General features: G+C 38.4%; 1 protein-coding gene across 2 annotated transcripts in view; it reads left to right on the forward strand.

Moving 5' to 3' along the window:
- The window catches only part of SOCS5 (suppressor of cytokine signaling 5), a 33,756-nt gene that overhangs the window by 8,205 nt on the left and 8,575 nt on the right, over positions 1 to 16,976 (forward strand). For both annotated transcript variants that reach the window (XM_021552404.3, XM_021552395.3), the window contains exon 2: positions 15,263 to 15,354. The gene's annotated coding sequence lies outside the window, so the exon portion shown is untranslated. The remainder of the gene's footprint in view (positions 1 to 15,262; positions 15,355 to 16,976) is intronic.

Raw genomic sequence — 16,976 nt, forward strand, 5'->3', positions numbered from 1 at the left:
CTAGAGAGAAGAGAATAATGTTATGTAAGGAGATAAAATGCCATACAGTTACAGTTTATGATTTCTTATTTAGTATGAAATTTTATAAAGTTGTATTTCTCCTTTTTAATAATAAAGTTTTATGGTTTTTTTTTTTTTTTTTTTACAGAAGATGAGCAAAGCAGAAGTTTTACCCTTTTTGTTATGCAGTACAAATGTAGAAGGAGAATGTTCAGGGTCCATTCTCAGTTTTCCCCTATAAACTCACCACTTGTGTCTCATTTTCTGGGTTCTCACAAATGCTGGGCTTGGTTTCTTCTTTTACTCGTAGACTTGCTTTTCTTCATCCTGTTGAGTTATAGCTGGAATGCCAGAAAATCTACTTTGCAATTTAATTTTGGCTGACTTCAAGAGGGTCAGTAATTACAGTTACTGTTTCCAGCAAGTTGAGTTTTTCCAGAAGTCTTTTTATGCAGAATGTGAGTGTGGATTAATTGAATGTAAAAATGAGTCAAAAACTTTTTCTGCCAAAGGCAAATATAGGAGTAGGTGCTAGTAAGGTTTTCAAAACTGTTACCTAGGTAATTTGTAGATGTAGCACAAGCTGTTGCCCAAAGAAGTATAAAACTGTTTTAATTTAGTGAGAAAGTTACTGGAGTGCAGTTCACCTGTAAAATAGACAGCAATTCTCTGCAAGTGTTTTAGTGTTCACTCTTACGAGCAAATTGATGTTGAGATATTTTTAAAACCTACTGCCGCCAGGCTTCCCGTCAACAGTAAGGTCGTCATCTCTAAAGCATGGTACCCTGTCTTTTTTCAAGTTACTCTGAGTTCAGAGAGGACAGTAAGTTAGCAGTTGTTGATTTAAGGATATGCTGACATCACGGATGACATACCTAACAGAACTTCTTCTCTTCTGCCTTGCTTGTTTATGTGCCTTCCTCCGGTCTGGAGGGGCTGAAGAGGCAGCAGTGGTGCTCGGAGGCAGCAGGATGACGTACTTCAGTCATTCAATAGCGTGTGAGAGTACTCAGCTGATGCCTCTCTTCTGAAGGATGTTTAGTTCTGTGGTTTCATTAATCACTGTAAGTTTTCCTTATACCCAGGATGCACTTTTCTTTTATAAAACCATCATAGTATTGCAATAAGGAATGATCCAAAGGGAAGCATTTTGCAAACATAGAGGAGTTTGTTGATAGCATGGGAAAATAGTCCTGGTCTTTGCTGTTGGAAACCCTTGTGATTTGTATATAGAAATTGTAGTGTTACTGATACAGCTACATATGAAAATATTCTCGTCTTTGATTTGGGACAGTGATGAAAGCCAAAACTGGAAAAGAATCTCAATGTACAGAGGTAATTCTATTACAAAATCTCACTAGGTGGGCCTACCAGTATAGCACTGTTTGCAAATTCTTTAAGTGTAGCTGAATCCAGTACTCCTAATCTTTGTTTCCTACTCATTTAGCTTTGAATGTGCATTTTGTAGTCTTAATAATTTTGGAGTTGAACCCAGTATTTAGCTCTAAAGGGAAGTGATGCCTCTACACAGGAGCTGAGCCTGGGGCTCAAATAAGTATGTGTGGAAAGTTGCTACTCGAAAGGCTTTGCACAAACATACCTGTCCTGTGTATGCAGGAGTCAAGTAGATAGGGGTAAACTGTGTGTTCATGCACTCTGCTTGTTGTGTGGGAGTAGAAAGAAAGAAGACAGACTTGAGCCTCCTTGGTGAGGAGCAGTAGCAAAGGAACGTATCATGAAGTGAGGGAAGTGGAGTTCTGTGTCATCCTTGCCGAGCTGAAGTTGGCAGTAGCACAACCACAGGTGCTGTGGTGCCAAACCTGTGTGTGATCTCTGGGCTGTAACACAGTGCCAGCCTGGTAAAAATTTTTTTTTATTATTTTTGCTTTTGCATCTTCTTCCCTTGAATTCAGGTAGAAAGGACATATGACCTTGGAGATCTGTTGTGGGAATATGTTAAGTCCTTGCGTGCAGAGGTGGGCAACAAAGCTGGTGTGAGGCCTGGAAGCAATGCCCTGTGAGGAGCAGCCAAGGGCTTTGGGCTTGTCTGGTTTGGAGAAAAGGAGGCTGAGCATGACCTCATTGCTCTCTACAGCTCCCTGAGGAAGGCAAGTGGAGAGGCAGGTGCTGAGCTTTTCTCCCTAGGGTCCAGAGATGGGATTTGTGGGAATGGTTCGAAGCTGCTCCAGGGCAGGTTCAGACTGAACATTGGGAAGCATTACTTCAAACACTGGAACAGGCACCCTAGGGAGGTGGTGGATGCCCCAAGCCTGTCAGTGTTTCAGAGGTGTTTGGACACTGCTGTTAAAAAGTGCTTTAACTTGGTCAGCCCAGAATTGGTCTAGCAGTTGGAGCAGGTAATTATTGTAGGTCCCTCACAACTGAAATACTCTATTCTCTAGAACAAACAAGGTAAAAAAAATCCCCCAACAACACAAAAGAGTAATTAGACAAAGGTAACTTTATACCAAATGTAGCCATGTTCAAAGATAATGCAATTGTAGGCTGGGTGCAGGTAGTGCTGGTGTCATGACACTTCAAATAGTTTAAAATTGCCCATAGTGGAAGTTGAACAATGGTAACTGGATATGAAGAGTTAATGGCCACCGCAGTTTCTGGTTTTACTTATATATGATTGGAATTTAAATAGAATGTCCAGGACTGCTTGTAAGCGAATCAGAAGAGTGAAGGAAAGAGTCTCCTTGTGTATTTTCTTACAGTTGAGGTGGGGTTTTTCCCATCTTGAGACTCTTTGAGGGGCTTAAGGATTAAATATGGACTTTAGCTCCTGTTTACTGTAGGCCTAAAAGTCCTCTACTGTCAGTGTTAACTTAAGAGAATATTTTCTTTGTATATGCCCATGTTACTTCACTTGTGCACTCTCTTAGGATGGAGCATGACATTGCTTGAGATCAAGGCTGTGAAGTCTTCCAGTTGAGTCTGTCTCTGAGGCTTGCAAAGGTCACTCTGATTTACCTTCAGATTTTTTTAGGAAAAAATAAGATGGTGTAGAGTGTTAATGTTACCTGATCACAATGAGTAAACAAGCGATTGAAATTTTTAGGAAGGAAGATAGTATCATGTTTTATTTGTGTTTGCTGGCTCCATCCTGTGCTGTCATTTCACCAAACCTGACATTGGTCATTGCACAGACACTGTTAGAGTGTCCAGCTGTTCACCGAGCAGTTTGCAAAGTCAGAATGGACAATTTGAAGAGTTTGATTTTGCATCACTGACAAAGCATCCTATTTTGGTTTGCAGCTGTAAACTTCTGTAACAAAGAGCATTGCTGCTTAAGTGAAAATGGGAGTTCACACAAGTCATTGTTCTCAGTGGTGTTCTTCCTTCATCTGTTTCTTCCATAGATAATAGGAAGTGTTGGAAAAATTTTAAGAGATGTTATATTCAATAATTTATAACTTTCTTCATTTCTAATCTCCTAGACCAAAATACTTTAAGCCTTTTCTTTGTCTTGAGTTTAATTTTGTTTAAAGCTTTTTGCCAAAATTCTTCATCTGTTTTCAGAAACAGAACTAGAATAATTGTGCCATTTTTTAAATTTAAATCTCTACTTTGAAATGTTATAGTGCACCTCTGAACTGGAACATTTACATGAAATTTGTCTGTGGGCAGCCTGGCTGAGCAGTATTGTTTTAATTTTACATTAAAATCTGTCAAAATTGAGCCAATTCTCTTCTTGAAAAATTCTGATCTGGACATGGCAGTTTTTTGTTTTGTTTTTTTGTGGGGTACCCTGGAGACTGTCTGCATTCTGTATGCTCAGCAGGATTTTTCTTTCAAGCACATTTCAGGGCTGCAATAAGCTGTGCAGAGCATGGGAGCCAGAATTGTCCCAAGTTAATTAGTTGATTGAGGGGGGTCCTGTGGCACAAAACCAGCTGGGGAATCTGAGACAGCCCTGCCATGTGTCAGCTCCAGAGTCATGCCCTTGTTCCTCCTCCTTTCCTGTCCCATCAGCTCTGCAATATCTCCAGACTCCTGCCAACACCGGTATTCTGACTGACTTTTTGTTAAGACTCAAGAGAAGTTGAGGTATCCATACTGGGCTAAAGTTTGGCTTCTTCTGTATCTGAATATCTTTATTTCTTCTGATGTCACTCTTCACACTTGTGTGGCTGTGGTTGTAGGGAGGGTGCTCAGTCACTTCCCACACACTGGGTACCTGCATTTGGTCAGGACCAATTGCTGTGGCAACCAAAAAAAGCTCACTATGATTCTTCAGAGACCTTCACAAATAAAATCTCAAAAGGCTACCAGGTTAATGAACCTAAAAGTATTTTTCTTTAGGAGTTCCAAATTGGACCAAGTTGGTCTGAATTTTTATAAGGATAGCAGAAGATACTCCACACAGAGGCTGCACTTCCTGAATTTATAAAATTAGGAGGTGGCTTTTTAAAGATGTCCAAAATGTAACTTTTTTTGATATTTTTCCTACAGCAAGTAGGAAGAACTTTAAAGAACTATTTTAAAGAACTTTTTAGAATTATTATTTTTAAAGAACTATTTTTTAGAACTATATATTTAAATAACTATTTTAGGTAGCTACCTAGCCTATGAAATTCTGACCAAATCAGAAAGCTACAGAAAGCAATTGAATGTGTCTGATGATGGGAAGCATTAGATAATAGTAGTAAATAAATTAATTTTTAAAAAGGAAAAAGAGAAAAAAAATATATTTCAGAAGCATGTCCCTCCTGTTGGGAAAAGACTTAAGGGCCACCAAGTAGACTGACTTTCTTTGCTCTTTTTAAGGTGTCTAGTTTAAACTTTAAGAAAGATGGCCTTGCCTGTTGACACAGTACAGCTGAAAGTTTCTTTTTTCAAATGCATTTCCCCTGTAGCAAAATCTGTGTCAATTATGCAGATGCTTGCAGCTGTGTGAGAGAACTTTCCCTGAGTTTCACTGCTGGTCTTTCTCTGAACCAGCAGCAGAGCCCACTGTGGCAGTGTGAACTTCTCAGGACGTTGGTACCTGCTGGATCAGGTGTTTTCTTTTCCATGTTCCTTCAGGATAGGAGCAAACAGAATTTGCCAGAGAATGTTCCAAAGAATGTTCCAGTCTGGCTGCTTATCAGAATTCTTATGAAGATAAATAATTTTTCTCCAAATCATGACAGATTTTAAGTTAGCTACAAGTTAATTTTTTTTATGTGTGTGCCACTGATGCCAGTACAATCAGAATTTTGTAGCCTTGTGTACAGTCAAACATTAGGCATTTTCCCTCCCCCCACCTAAGTGGCAGGCAGACTCCTGCCAGTCTGTAGCACAAGAGGTTGAGATCTCTGAACTTGCACAACTGGTTTGAGTTATTTGGACCCTTCAAGTTTATATAAGGGTTTGAAGGGTGCTCAAGCTGTGACTGATCATGAGTATCTTCAAGAAAGTTTCTTTGTTTTCATCTAGTTTTGAATCTAGAATTTGGAATTCTCATCCTTGTGATCACCATGCAAGTTTTTCTTCAGGAATTTCTGGCCACTAGGTGAAAGTAGTTAGATGTGGAAATTGCCGTGTCTCATAATGACTCTTTTTTTTTTTTTTAATATCAAGAATCAAAGTACTTTTCATAATGGAGGATACTTAAGGATCACAACTTTCTGAACTCATTTATTGAACAGGTTGTTCCTGTGCTCTTAAAATCTTCTTTTGCTTTATAAAAAATATGAGAAAATGTCTGGTCTTTCAAGTAGCAGTTGAACCACCTTTTTGAAACAATAAAGGTGAATATTAGTTATATTTCTATATTAATAGTTTTCCCTGTTAAAAGTGTTACAGTTCCTGGTTTTCTGAAGGGTACAGTGTTTTCTCTAGATGAGTGTTAGTCTTGAAGCTAAATTTTAGGTTTTGCTTTACAGTTAAGGTTTTGATTTAATCTTTCATTAATAAGATGTGTTTCAGGTTATAAGGAGAATCTGGGTTAACATTAAGGAGTAGGTTTCACAGAAATGGCTAAACCAGCATTAATGGCTCACTGCTGCTGGTAGACATGGTTCTTTTCCCTTCCTCTCTTTGCATAAGACTGGAAATTCTCCCACCTCCATGCTATCACTTGTCTCTTTTTTTTTTTTTTCCTCATTATAGTGCTGTTTGTGTGTTTGGTGCTTCCATCAATTAGCTTATAGTGAAAATGGAGGTCAGATGAAATGTTGGAACTGATGTAAAGGGATGGGAGGGAAGAATATCTGCAGCAAAGCAGTAGATTAATTATAATGGACTATCACCCTTAGGGTGCCCTTTCTATGGCTAAATTCAAGAGGAATAATCTAGAAAGAACTGTACTCTTCAATAGCTGCCCTCTGACAAGTTTATTACTTAGTAATCATTGATTTAAGTTTGCTCAATTTTCTGTGGTGCTTCAGACTGCATGAAATGCAGCCTCTTAAACCATTACAGAATCCCAGAATAGGTAAGGTTAGAAGGAAGGCTCTGCAGTGGATGATCTGGTCCAAGCTCACTGCTCAAGCAGGGTAAGCCATTCATACAGCCAAGTCTCTGCTTTCACAGAGCATTACTGGTTTTATTAGTCTTGTGCAGCTGGCAATGGTGCTGTAAAGATTCATTTTGCTAGTCAGTTCCTGCAGCCTGTAACTTATATTCATCCACATCAGATAGGAGCCCTTGGACACCAAGCAGTTTCCTGATACTGAATGAGCTGGTGTGTAGGTATTCAGGTGGTATCACAGGTTAGTGAGTTGTCTTTTTAGATAGGCCATTTGCCTATTGATTAATAGGAATGCCCAGTAGCTAATCAGTGGATTAGTGATTCATGGCTAGGGTTGTGCTGCAACAATCCTGTAGTGATAACTGGAGTCAGCTTTTGGATTGGATAGATTATTTCAAAAGACAAAGCATTTATATATTTTATTTTGAGAAGAATTTAGGAGCTAACCAAATACATATATTTTTCTTAGAAAATTCTTATCCTGTGGGGGCTTACATAACATGCACAGGTGCTTCTTTGCTAGAATGAGCATTTCATTAAAGTAGTTTTTATTTAACTGATAGCTTTATGTAAAAACAAGAAGAAAGATGTAGCCACATATTGACAATCTTGCTATCCTATTTCATCTTCCTATGCAATGGAGTCTAGTGCCTTGAAGATAAGATAGTACCATAATAATCTAGTTATCACCTCAGTTGTAATGGACTGAGGAAACCGATACTTTTAAGAGGAAAGACCTGATTTTCTTATCAATGCTTGTTCAGTCTCTAATATGTATCCTGTGCATTTAGTCATAGTCTTACATTTCTTATATGTGAAGGGCTAGATATTATTACTTGAAGCTTTTATGGTACATCTTGATCCTATGTTTTGAATCATGGGCATTCCTGTTTTGCATGGTACAAGGAAAGTAAGTGTGGTGTGGGTTGGTTTGTTTTGTTTTTTTTTGTTACTGTTGTTTGTTTGTCTTGGTTTGTTTTTGGGGTGGTTTGTTGCTTTCGGTTGCTTTTGTTTTTGGTTTTTTTTGTAGGTTTTTGGTTTTTTGGGGTTTTTTTTGGGTTTTTTTTTTGGTTTTTTTTTGTTTGTTTTTAACACTGAGTCATGAAGCTCATGAGTAGAGACCAAGAGAGCCTCTAGATTACTCGTTGGTAGTCTTTGAATACAAATGGAGAGCAGGTTTTGCAAAGGGCTGGACCCTTTGCTGTCAGGCAGAGAAACATTTTTTTTTGTTATTTCTAGAGCAGTAACTCTGAACACAATAACTTATAATCATTACCCTGAGTTTTTTTCTTTTTAGATATTGCTAATGGATTGTTGTATTGGTACATTAGTATCATGAACAGTTAAAGGAATGTTGGAATGGTTCTTTTGGTGTGCTCAGGTAGTGAGTGAGCCAGAGTGAGCACAATGGCACACTCTGGCTCTTTGGGTGAGTTGTTCTGCTAACAGTGGGTTGACTGTCAAGCACTTCCACTATTATGTTTTGTCCTCCCCAGCACCATCATTTGGCATTAATGCTTATTGATTGGACTGTTTTTCAAACTGAGACTGTGTATGAGTACACTTCCAAATTTCCAGGGTTTTAAGATATGGAAACTTAGTGCTGCTCGGCATTATTAGAATTCTTGACTAGCAAGCTAAAACGCCTAAAATGTGAAACTTGGCCAAGACATAGTCAATGTATTTCCTGAGCAATTTGCTTTGAAGAATTTAGTTCTGACTTTTTAATGTTTATACTTATACCATCTTGCACACAAAAATTTCTGAGGTATATTGATGTTATACATATTTTACATATATCAATTTTTGTGTATGTTTATATATAACTAGACACTTGTTGGTTCAGTTATGCAAACTCAGCTAAACTAAGGGCTTTTTTTTTTTTTTTTGTCCCTTACCACTAATTAAGATCTTCCTATCTCGGGCTGAACCTGCAAGGCTAATGCTTTAAGTTTTTTTCACTTGAGTCTTAATAATGTGAAAAAACCAAGGGCAGAATTTCAGAAAGCTTCACATTCACTGAAATCATGATTCTTAGCAGAGGTCAAAATATGTTTAAAGTCTTTTAACTTTTCTGGAAATCCCAGTTAAAATTCCTCATTCATCCTACTTCTAGCTAGTTTTTAGAATGTTGGGGATTTTGTAAACTTTTTTTTTTAAGTTTTTTAAAGATGCACTTTAATTTGCTATGTTTATAAGTGTTTATAAGTTGTCATCACGCATGCTTTATGTGTTCAGTGTACAGAATATCCAGAACAGTCTTAGTTTAGATTTTCTGGCAATTTAGTCCATAATTTTAAAGTTACGGTAACACCTTTAAGCTAATTTTTGGGGGTATTAGAAAACCAAAATTTCAGTTCCACTGCAATTTAGTGATAGTGGATGTTGCAGCTGGCTGTGCTGCAGCAGGACCCTGCACACCAAGGCTTGGTGACTGTTTGCTGGCAGAACTTCCCAGTACAGAACCACAGAGCACAAGTTGCCTTCAGCTGGGAAGTTGAAATGTTTCTGGTTGCTCTAGCTGGGTACAGTCTAGGATAAAGTTGCCTGTGGATTAAAGTGAAAACATGAAACAGGCTAGACCTACTGGCAGCCCTCCAGCTGCTTCTCCTTCTTCTTTGCAGGGTTTATGTTCTTTACCTTCCCCAGGCCCAGCCTGGGGAACCAGGTGCTTGCTGCCAATTAGTCTTGTCAAGACAGCCCAGAGCTTCTCTTGACAAGCCTGACTGCTGACAGCAGCTGTGGGCTAGTCTTAGGCAGGATTTTAACTCCTTGCCTGCCAAATGCTTTGCAGGTTAAATCCTGGTCTCATTCTGTAGTTACTCAATTTTTTTTATTTTATGAAAGCATATTCTGTACAGAAACTGATCTGAGATTTCCAGTGGTGCTGTAGTGATAGTATTTACTTGCCAAACTTCTGGCGTGAAAGAATGTGAGTTGGGAGTTAAGTCATTATGAAGGTCACTTTATAAGTTTATGTTGTTAGAACTGTCCATCTCAGGCCACCTTCTACTTGGTGTAAGCATAGCTGTAGCTGGATAGCAGCTTGGGCTGTTACCTTTCTCAATTGTTATGGCTTTGAAACTTTTGAACTTTTGGGTCCATTTCACTTAAATTTGAGAGAAGGGCTGCTTTATTTTATTTTTCCTGCAAACTGCATGAATGGCAATAATGGTGACTATGTGGTCACCATTCTAGATACATTGCTAGAGAAAGACAAGTACAGCTTTGGTTTTATTGGTTCATTAGAGGTGTCAGGTAGCTAGTTGAGCTAGTTTGTGTTGGAGAATACGATCTTTTGCTTGGCCAGGTTAAAAGGACACATGGGAAGTGGCTAGGTGCACGAGAAAAGCTCTGTGTCCAGGAGGACTGTAAGCTGATGGGGGGCATGGGTACAGTGGTGAGGGAGAGGCATTAAACAGGCTGTTGAGGTTTTGAAAAATGTAATGAGAAGAAATAGGACTGTTAAACCAGTATAAATTGATCCCAGAACAGAAGGATTGTGTTTGGAAAATAGGCCATTTGCAATTGAATGAAATGCACTGTTTACAAAATATATTAAATTGGATGTTTTTACTGAGCTTGTCAAAGATGTGGGATGTGATTTGACTCATCTTTCAACTTTGCTTCCAATTTCCTTTGCTTTTAGTGAGGCACAGCTATTAAGGTATGTTTTTTCTTAACTCAGATCTCCCAAGAATTACATACAAATAACCATTAGATCACTCTTTTTATCAATTTGATACCTATTTATATTTTAGAACTTTGTAGAGGAGGATATGCTTCATTAGTGTTCACAGAAGTAGAAGCAAATTCTTCTCTACTAAGGGAGAGCTCCATAACTTTTCTCAGAGTACTTATGGCTTTTGCAGAGGTCATCAAGAGGGCTGCTGGAACACTGACTGGAACCATTTATTCTGTCCACATGAATTTTAAAAAAGTATAGTGGCAGCTTCTCTGTGAGAAGAGTTAAACATAGCAGTATGGAAACCATTACTACACTAATTCACCTAGAGTTCCCTGTCATGGCAGGTACTTTACCTTGTTAACTTAATGCTCATTCTTTTGGGTTCTTTTTTTGAAATGTTAAGGTGAAATTGAATTGCCTGCTTAGGGTGTATGGAGGTAGTTTAAAGGAAACTGCTTTCATTTAATCTTGCTTGTGTGGATTTACATGTTACAATGAGTGGCTGCCATCAGGATACTGCCAAAATGATTTGAAGGTTTCTTGACTTGGAAATAATGTGTGCCATTGTCTTGACTTTGTCGTTTCTAGCTTAGAAATCTACCACTATGGGAGTTCTTGGTAAATCTGTATAGTGTTATTTATGTTTTAGTATCTGAAACTCATGTTTGTGCTGTAATTCTTACATAATTAGAACTACCAACTTTGCTCGTGGTTATTGCCTCCTAGACTTGTGTCAGTAGAGGCAAAGGAGTATTTAAAAAGCAGTTGCCCCTAGTTTTGATTCAGCGCCATAACTTTCTGTTCATCTATTGATATCTTGTGTGCTTCAGGAATTTCAGATTTTCTTACAGCAAAGAAACAGATAGCAACTGTACAGTACTTTTCAACCCAGGGTGAACACACATAGTGCCAAAATTGTCCTTCTGGAAACCCAAAGTTTTGGAGCAGTATTTTTGGTCAGAAGTTACCATTGTGTAGCTGCTTGGGAAGAAACTGGCAGAACATCAGCTGTCCAAGCTAAGACTGCTTTTTGCTCATTGCAAATCTGCACCAAGGAGGGGGAGGACTTCACTTCTTACTCTAGGTTGGAACAATGGCAAAATATCATTATTTTACTTAGACTTGACAGTCTGCCAGCTCAAGTCCTTGAAACTTGCAGCTTTCCTTGTGTTTTAGCACAATGCATCAAGCCAACTCAGCATTTTATTTTCGTAGTAAAGGTTTTCAGTGGCTGAACTTTCAATGCAAGTGTTCAAAGCAGCATCTTAAGTAGAATTCTAATCTCTTTGCAGCCAGAGCCTCTTAGCTGGGAATGGAGATGTCTCTTCTCTTCAAAGTAGCCATCTAAGAGCTTAATAACTTCAGCAGAGCTAACCAGTGCTGCTGTGGAAGGAAGCAGTCTTGCCCTGGCTGCTGCTTCCTCCCTCTTCATCTGCTCCTCACATGTGTTAACTTGAATGTTTGTACAGAAGTCATAAACCAGATGGAGTAAATGATTGAGACTTTTTCTGAGAATTCATTTTAGTCTGGATCAGTTCCTTGAGCTGGTTGACTGAGCAGCCATATGGTGTACAGACCACCTCCTGCACCAGCACAGGTGGCCAGGAAGAGGCTGATGCCATTTCTCTTGGTTGCAGCACCAACTTAGGCCAATTCTATGTGTTCTTGGAATTGGAGCTCTGTATCCTTTACCTCTTTTCTGGGAGGTTTGAGTTTTGGTTTGAGGATTCTAACCTTTGTATTAATTTTCTTATGCAACTGCCCTTCCAATTTATCAAAGCCTAATAGTTAAAAACCAGTAGTACTTTATCCTAATAAGGCTTTCATGAGCACTTGAGACACTTGGCCCCTTTACCTTGTTTAGTTAAAAAAATAGCAGCCACCTTTTCCTTCCAGGCCTCTAAATCAGCTCTTTGAGCTGTCTGCAGTGAGCACATTTTTGTGTGTGTAGAAAAATGCATGGTTCCTCTTGAGCCAACAAATTCTTTGTCTTTTAAGAAACATTATTTCTAGTATTACAGTAGTAATTCATTATTTCTGGAATATGCATTGGAAAGGAGGAAATTGCTTTGTAATCTTTAGTATTGTCCTTCCTGGGAGCAGCTCGCTCAGGACATCCCTGCAGCAGGAACCTGCAGCAGGAACCTGCAGCAGGCATTTGGCAGCGTGCAGACAGGACAGTGACCTCTCCAGCAAGCATCCCTTCATGGAAGCAAATGTCTTTAATAATCTTGTCACTGCTAAGCAAATAATTTTGAGGAATGACACAAATAGAAGCATCGTTTCCTTCCAGGCTTTTGCTTGTACCTCCATGGTCTGTGCACCAGGGCCATGGAATGTGGTAGCCAGTTTGCTTGTATAGGCTCCAGCTAACATTGAGCTAAACAGTGTGCAAGGAGCAGGGAGACTGATTTCTTTCCCTGCTCTCTTTTCCTTTTGTCAGATTACTGGGTTTTTGACTTGGAAAAGTTATCTGGTTTTGTATTCCTTCAATGTTTTGACCTTGTTATCTTTCAGTGTTTTGAAGCTATCATCTTACAAAAATACCAAAACAAATAATCTTGTAGGTTCTTTTTTTTTTGAGCCTGTTCTGTAAGGTATCATATTTTGTGCACTATTTCATCTTCTGTGAAGATGGTACATTGTTAGCAGTTAATACTTTGAATATAATAGACCATACTGAATAAATTTTAAATAGGGTGAACTGTGAGAGTGAAATGAGTGTATTATCTTTCAGACAGAGCACAGCCTTGACTTAGAATAGTGTTCCTATGAAGTCACAGGCAGAAAGCTCTGGCTAGATCTTGTGACATTTCTGGGAAGAATGGTCTGAGTTTTCACAGTAATCTGTTAATATGTGGTATTTTAGGATTACAAACAAGTTGCAACTGTAGATTTATCATACTGCTTAAAATCTCTTTGTTGTCTCAGCATTTGTGTGCTCAGAATACTTGACGACTATACTCATGCAAAATTCATGCATTGGAATGTCTCTAAATTTACTGCAAATGGGAATATAGCACTAAGGTATTGCTGCTCACGCTTCTGTAATCCATGTAGAGTGCTTATTATCTGTTATTTTTAAGATCATTTATGCCAGGTCAATGTGGGCAGAAATAATTTTTAGTTGAAAAGAGATCAGTAAAACTTCTACTTTTCTTAGAAAAAATAATTGGGTTTTTTTTTCTTAGAAAATCTACGAATGGTTGAATTCACTTTGTGGATTTTGATGGAATGAAATGGATTTCCTGTTTAGGCTAGAATAACCACTGGCGGTGCTCCTTTGTAAAACTGGGATGGCTTTAGAACCAGTTCAGAAATAATTTTTATTTTGTCAAACTTAGTGCTGCCATGAGAAATCTGTGAAACCACACATCTGTTGCACATGGATTTAAACTCATTTAAAATCACTAGATTAAATTTTAAATACTTTACCAGTGACTCAGCTTTTGTTCTAACGCAAGTCTGAGATGTTTAACTGAGACAATTTGCCCAAATTCAAGGAACTGTTTTCCATTAGGGAAGGCTGATTCCCAAAGAAATCACTCCCTCCTGGAGCCACCTGGCAGTTTGTCCAACAGGCCGTGTCAGCTGGCTGGCAGTGGTGATGTGATAGGTGCTGTATTGACTGCTCATGTTTCTGAGCAGAACTGAGGAGAATGGGGATATATAAAGCTAGTGCCATTAAGTGTGACACTTCAGGATAAGCATCCATGTGGGTTTTTTGAATTTTTGATGTGTTAAAATGGTTAGCATGCAGCCCCTTTGCCACCTATGCCCAGTAAAACAGCATCACTGGTTTTATTTGCAGTGAAGGTGAACTTCAGAGGGCTGAATGAGCTAATGTTTCAAGTAAGGTTTTGTTTAAAGTTGGATAGCCCTTATTCTACCAACTTTACCTTGCATTTGCTCTGTTAATGCCTTGCACTGAACAAATTTTAATGGTTTTGACTGTTGTGTTTGTAGGCTTACTAGGAACATAATGCAGAACAAAAGAAATGAGAGTAAATGTTACAGTTGCAGAAGAGCTGTAGTTGTGTTTTGATCTTCATCTGGTATAAATACTTTGTACTTGTCACTCTGTTGCTCTCTGAAAAGGTTACTTTTATGGAATCTCAATAGCAATAGTGTGGCCTAACTTTAAAAATATTTCAGGAATTTTAGCACTTCTAGAGGTGAATGGAAACTAGTAATACTTGGACTTTCCTGCCATTGCTCTGGAGTTTCTACCTAGGAATATGAACTTTTAATATCCACCTACTGATTGCTCAACCCTGTAGCTTTTCATTGAAGTACATGTGCATCACATTTCAATATTTTTCTTCTTGTTCTGTGTGTAGAGCTTTCATGTAAATTCCCAATGTTTTCTGTTAACTCTTGCTGCTTTCCTGGGCTTGGATCTAGCATGGAGAAGCAAGTTATTCTCTTCTGTTACTGTTAGATTTCTGACAGTGGTGTGAGCATATTAAATCCCTCAACTCCTCTTGGATTTCTGAAAAACAATGATGATTATTTTAGGGAAGTGCTGACCTACTCTTTTAATAAAGAACTTGTCTTGTATTCCACTTTCCCATTTTTAGAATCATGGTTCATATTGCTCTTGCTTCACAATCATGTAACATCCTTGTGGAGAGTACAGCAGTTGCTTACCTGGAAAAGTAATATTAGAAAAGTGTGTATTTTTAGCTGCCTTTTGATGTGATGTAGCAGCTGGAAACAAGGAGAGACAGTATGTGGTGATCTGACAGCACTGCCAACCACAACTTGAGACCAAAATGTGAGGAAACCATTTCATAGGCTTGATTATGCCCATTGTGCCTGGCACTTCAATGATGCAGATACCGTGGCTTTGCTCTTGGTTGTCAAAGGTTTTATTTCAGAGTCCTGCCCATGACTGCACTTGACAAATGTTGTTAATGTATAGAAAAAGCAAGTTCTGTGAAGCTTTTTGTTTATATTAATATGCATTAAAAATATATAAAGAGCGTGCAGTTACATGGATACATTTCAGAAATAAATAGTAAAATATCCCTTTGATGTCAGTGATTAACAGTAGATGTCTAAATGAAAAGATATTCTAACTATTAACAAAATTTCTGCTTTTCCCTTTGTAGTAAACATGTCCACAAGTCAAGGAAGGAATCTAGCAAGTTCATGTTGAGGTATATTCTCAAGACAAGACACAGTGACTCATTTGCTTTTCTGGGTAAGAAAGGTATCTTTATTCTCTTGAGTGTGACAAAAAGTACTTTTAACCTTTTAAGTTTAACTTCTGAGAAGTACAGTCTGTCAAGCCGGGATGCTGGGGGGCTGTGGGTGGAGTGTTTTGTTGGTTTTTATTTTTATTTGTTCTTGAAGCTTTCTGGGCACATGTAGAGAACTTTCCACCCATCTAACAGTCTTAAGACATTTTAGACTAGTAGTGCAAAGGAAGAGCAATAAAGAGCAATTTCAGAATAAAAGACACCACTGAATAGCATGTGATTGGATAGAAAAGTAATTCCAGTTCATTGTCACAAAACGTGTACATTTTCTCGCCTGACTTGCCAAGGGAATGGAGTTTATATAGTATCTCATTCTTTTCTCTTCCCAGAAATTTTAAACATCTCTCTGACTAGGAAGAGAATAAAAAATTTAAAACTTGAGATGAAAGTGTAGAAGTCAGCCTTGTATATATTTTGTTGACAGGCTGGCAGCCAGCAGACATGTGCTCCTTCATGGTCAGCATGGGTATTCTGAGACACCACAAACAGCTATGATCATTGAAATGACATGATACATGTTGGGGGCTTCCTGCAAATTTGTGTGTGGTCTGACTTTAGTAGTTCTGTTGCTCCTAGAATTTCCTCAGCTTGATCCAGACAACTCCAGAAAGAAAAACAATTTGAGGATTTTTTATTTTATTCAGGAAGACATTCTTTGCTCATTTGCTTACAGTCTTTATGTATACATGGAGCTGTGTAGCATCTTCCATGTGTAACATTGCTCTGCAAGTGTCTGCCTCTTTAATAACCACAAAAGTGCTGTGCAGATTGTCCTTTAGCACTGTGTTGTAGGTAACTTGTACCAGCAACCTGCAGAGACTGGAGGCCTGATTTCCCCTTTCTCCCCAGCTCCTCATCCACACTCAATTTTTAAGTTAGGTACCTGGCTTGCTGGGTTTGCTGGATCATCTGATGATAGAGTGAGATAGAAAGCTTTTGTTTTTTGTTCCTATCACAGTCAGGTGTTACACATTCATTCTCTTTCATATTTCTCTTGTAAACTATGCCTCTGACTCTCCTCCAGTCTCAGTGAATTCTGCTATAAAGTCGTAGGCTTACAGCTATGCTCCTGTTGTAAGGACTTGTAGGCTGGATCACCAGAGCATTGCCTACTTGTTCATCATCCACTTTATGTCATGAGCCCCAGTGCATTTAGTCACTGCTTCAGATTCCTCTCCAGTTATGAACAGAAAAGAAGTGCAGCAACAGAGGAGTGTTGCTGCAAAATAATGTTTCCAAAGAACAGAGCAGTTTCCATAAAGAGTTAAATTAGATAAGATGACGTGTTTTATTCTTTTAAGTTTAGCACTTCTCTCAGAACTTAATTAGATCTAATTTAGTTTGGCATTGCCTGACTTTTTTTAGTACAGAATTAGCCTGTTTCTCTCTGTCCTAGGGCAGTCCTGTAATTTTGGCAGTCTTGTTCCAATTATCAAACTCAGTTTCTAAAGATGTAGTTTCAGAATACACACTGCTAATGTTTTTATCTTTTTACAGTATCTTCATGATTCACTGTCATCGTGTTTCTGCTGTGAAGCTGCTTTCTTTTTAAGTGTTCTTACTA

Source organism: Lonchura striata, chromosome 3 (genome assembly GCF_050655825.1).
Source record: "Lonchura striata isolate lonStrDom1 chromosome 3, ASM5065582v1, whole genome shotgun sequence".
Classification (NCBI taxonomy): Eukaryota; Metazoa; Chordata; class Aves; order Passeriformes; family Estrildidae; genus Lonchura; species Lonchura striata.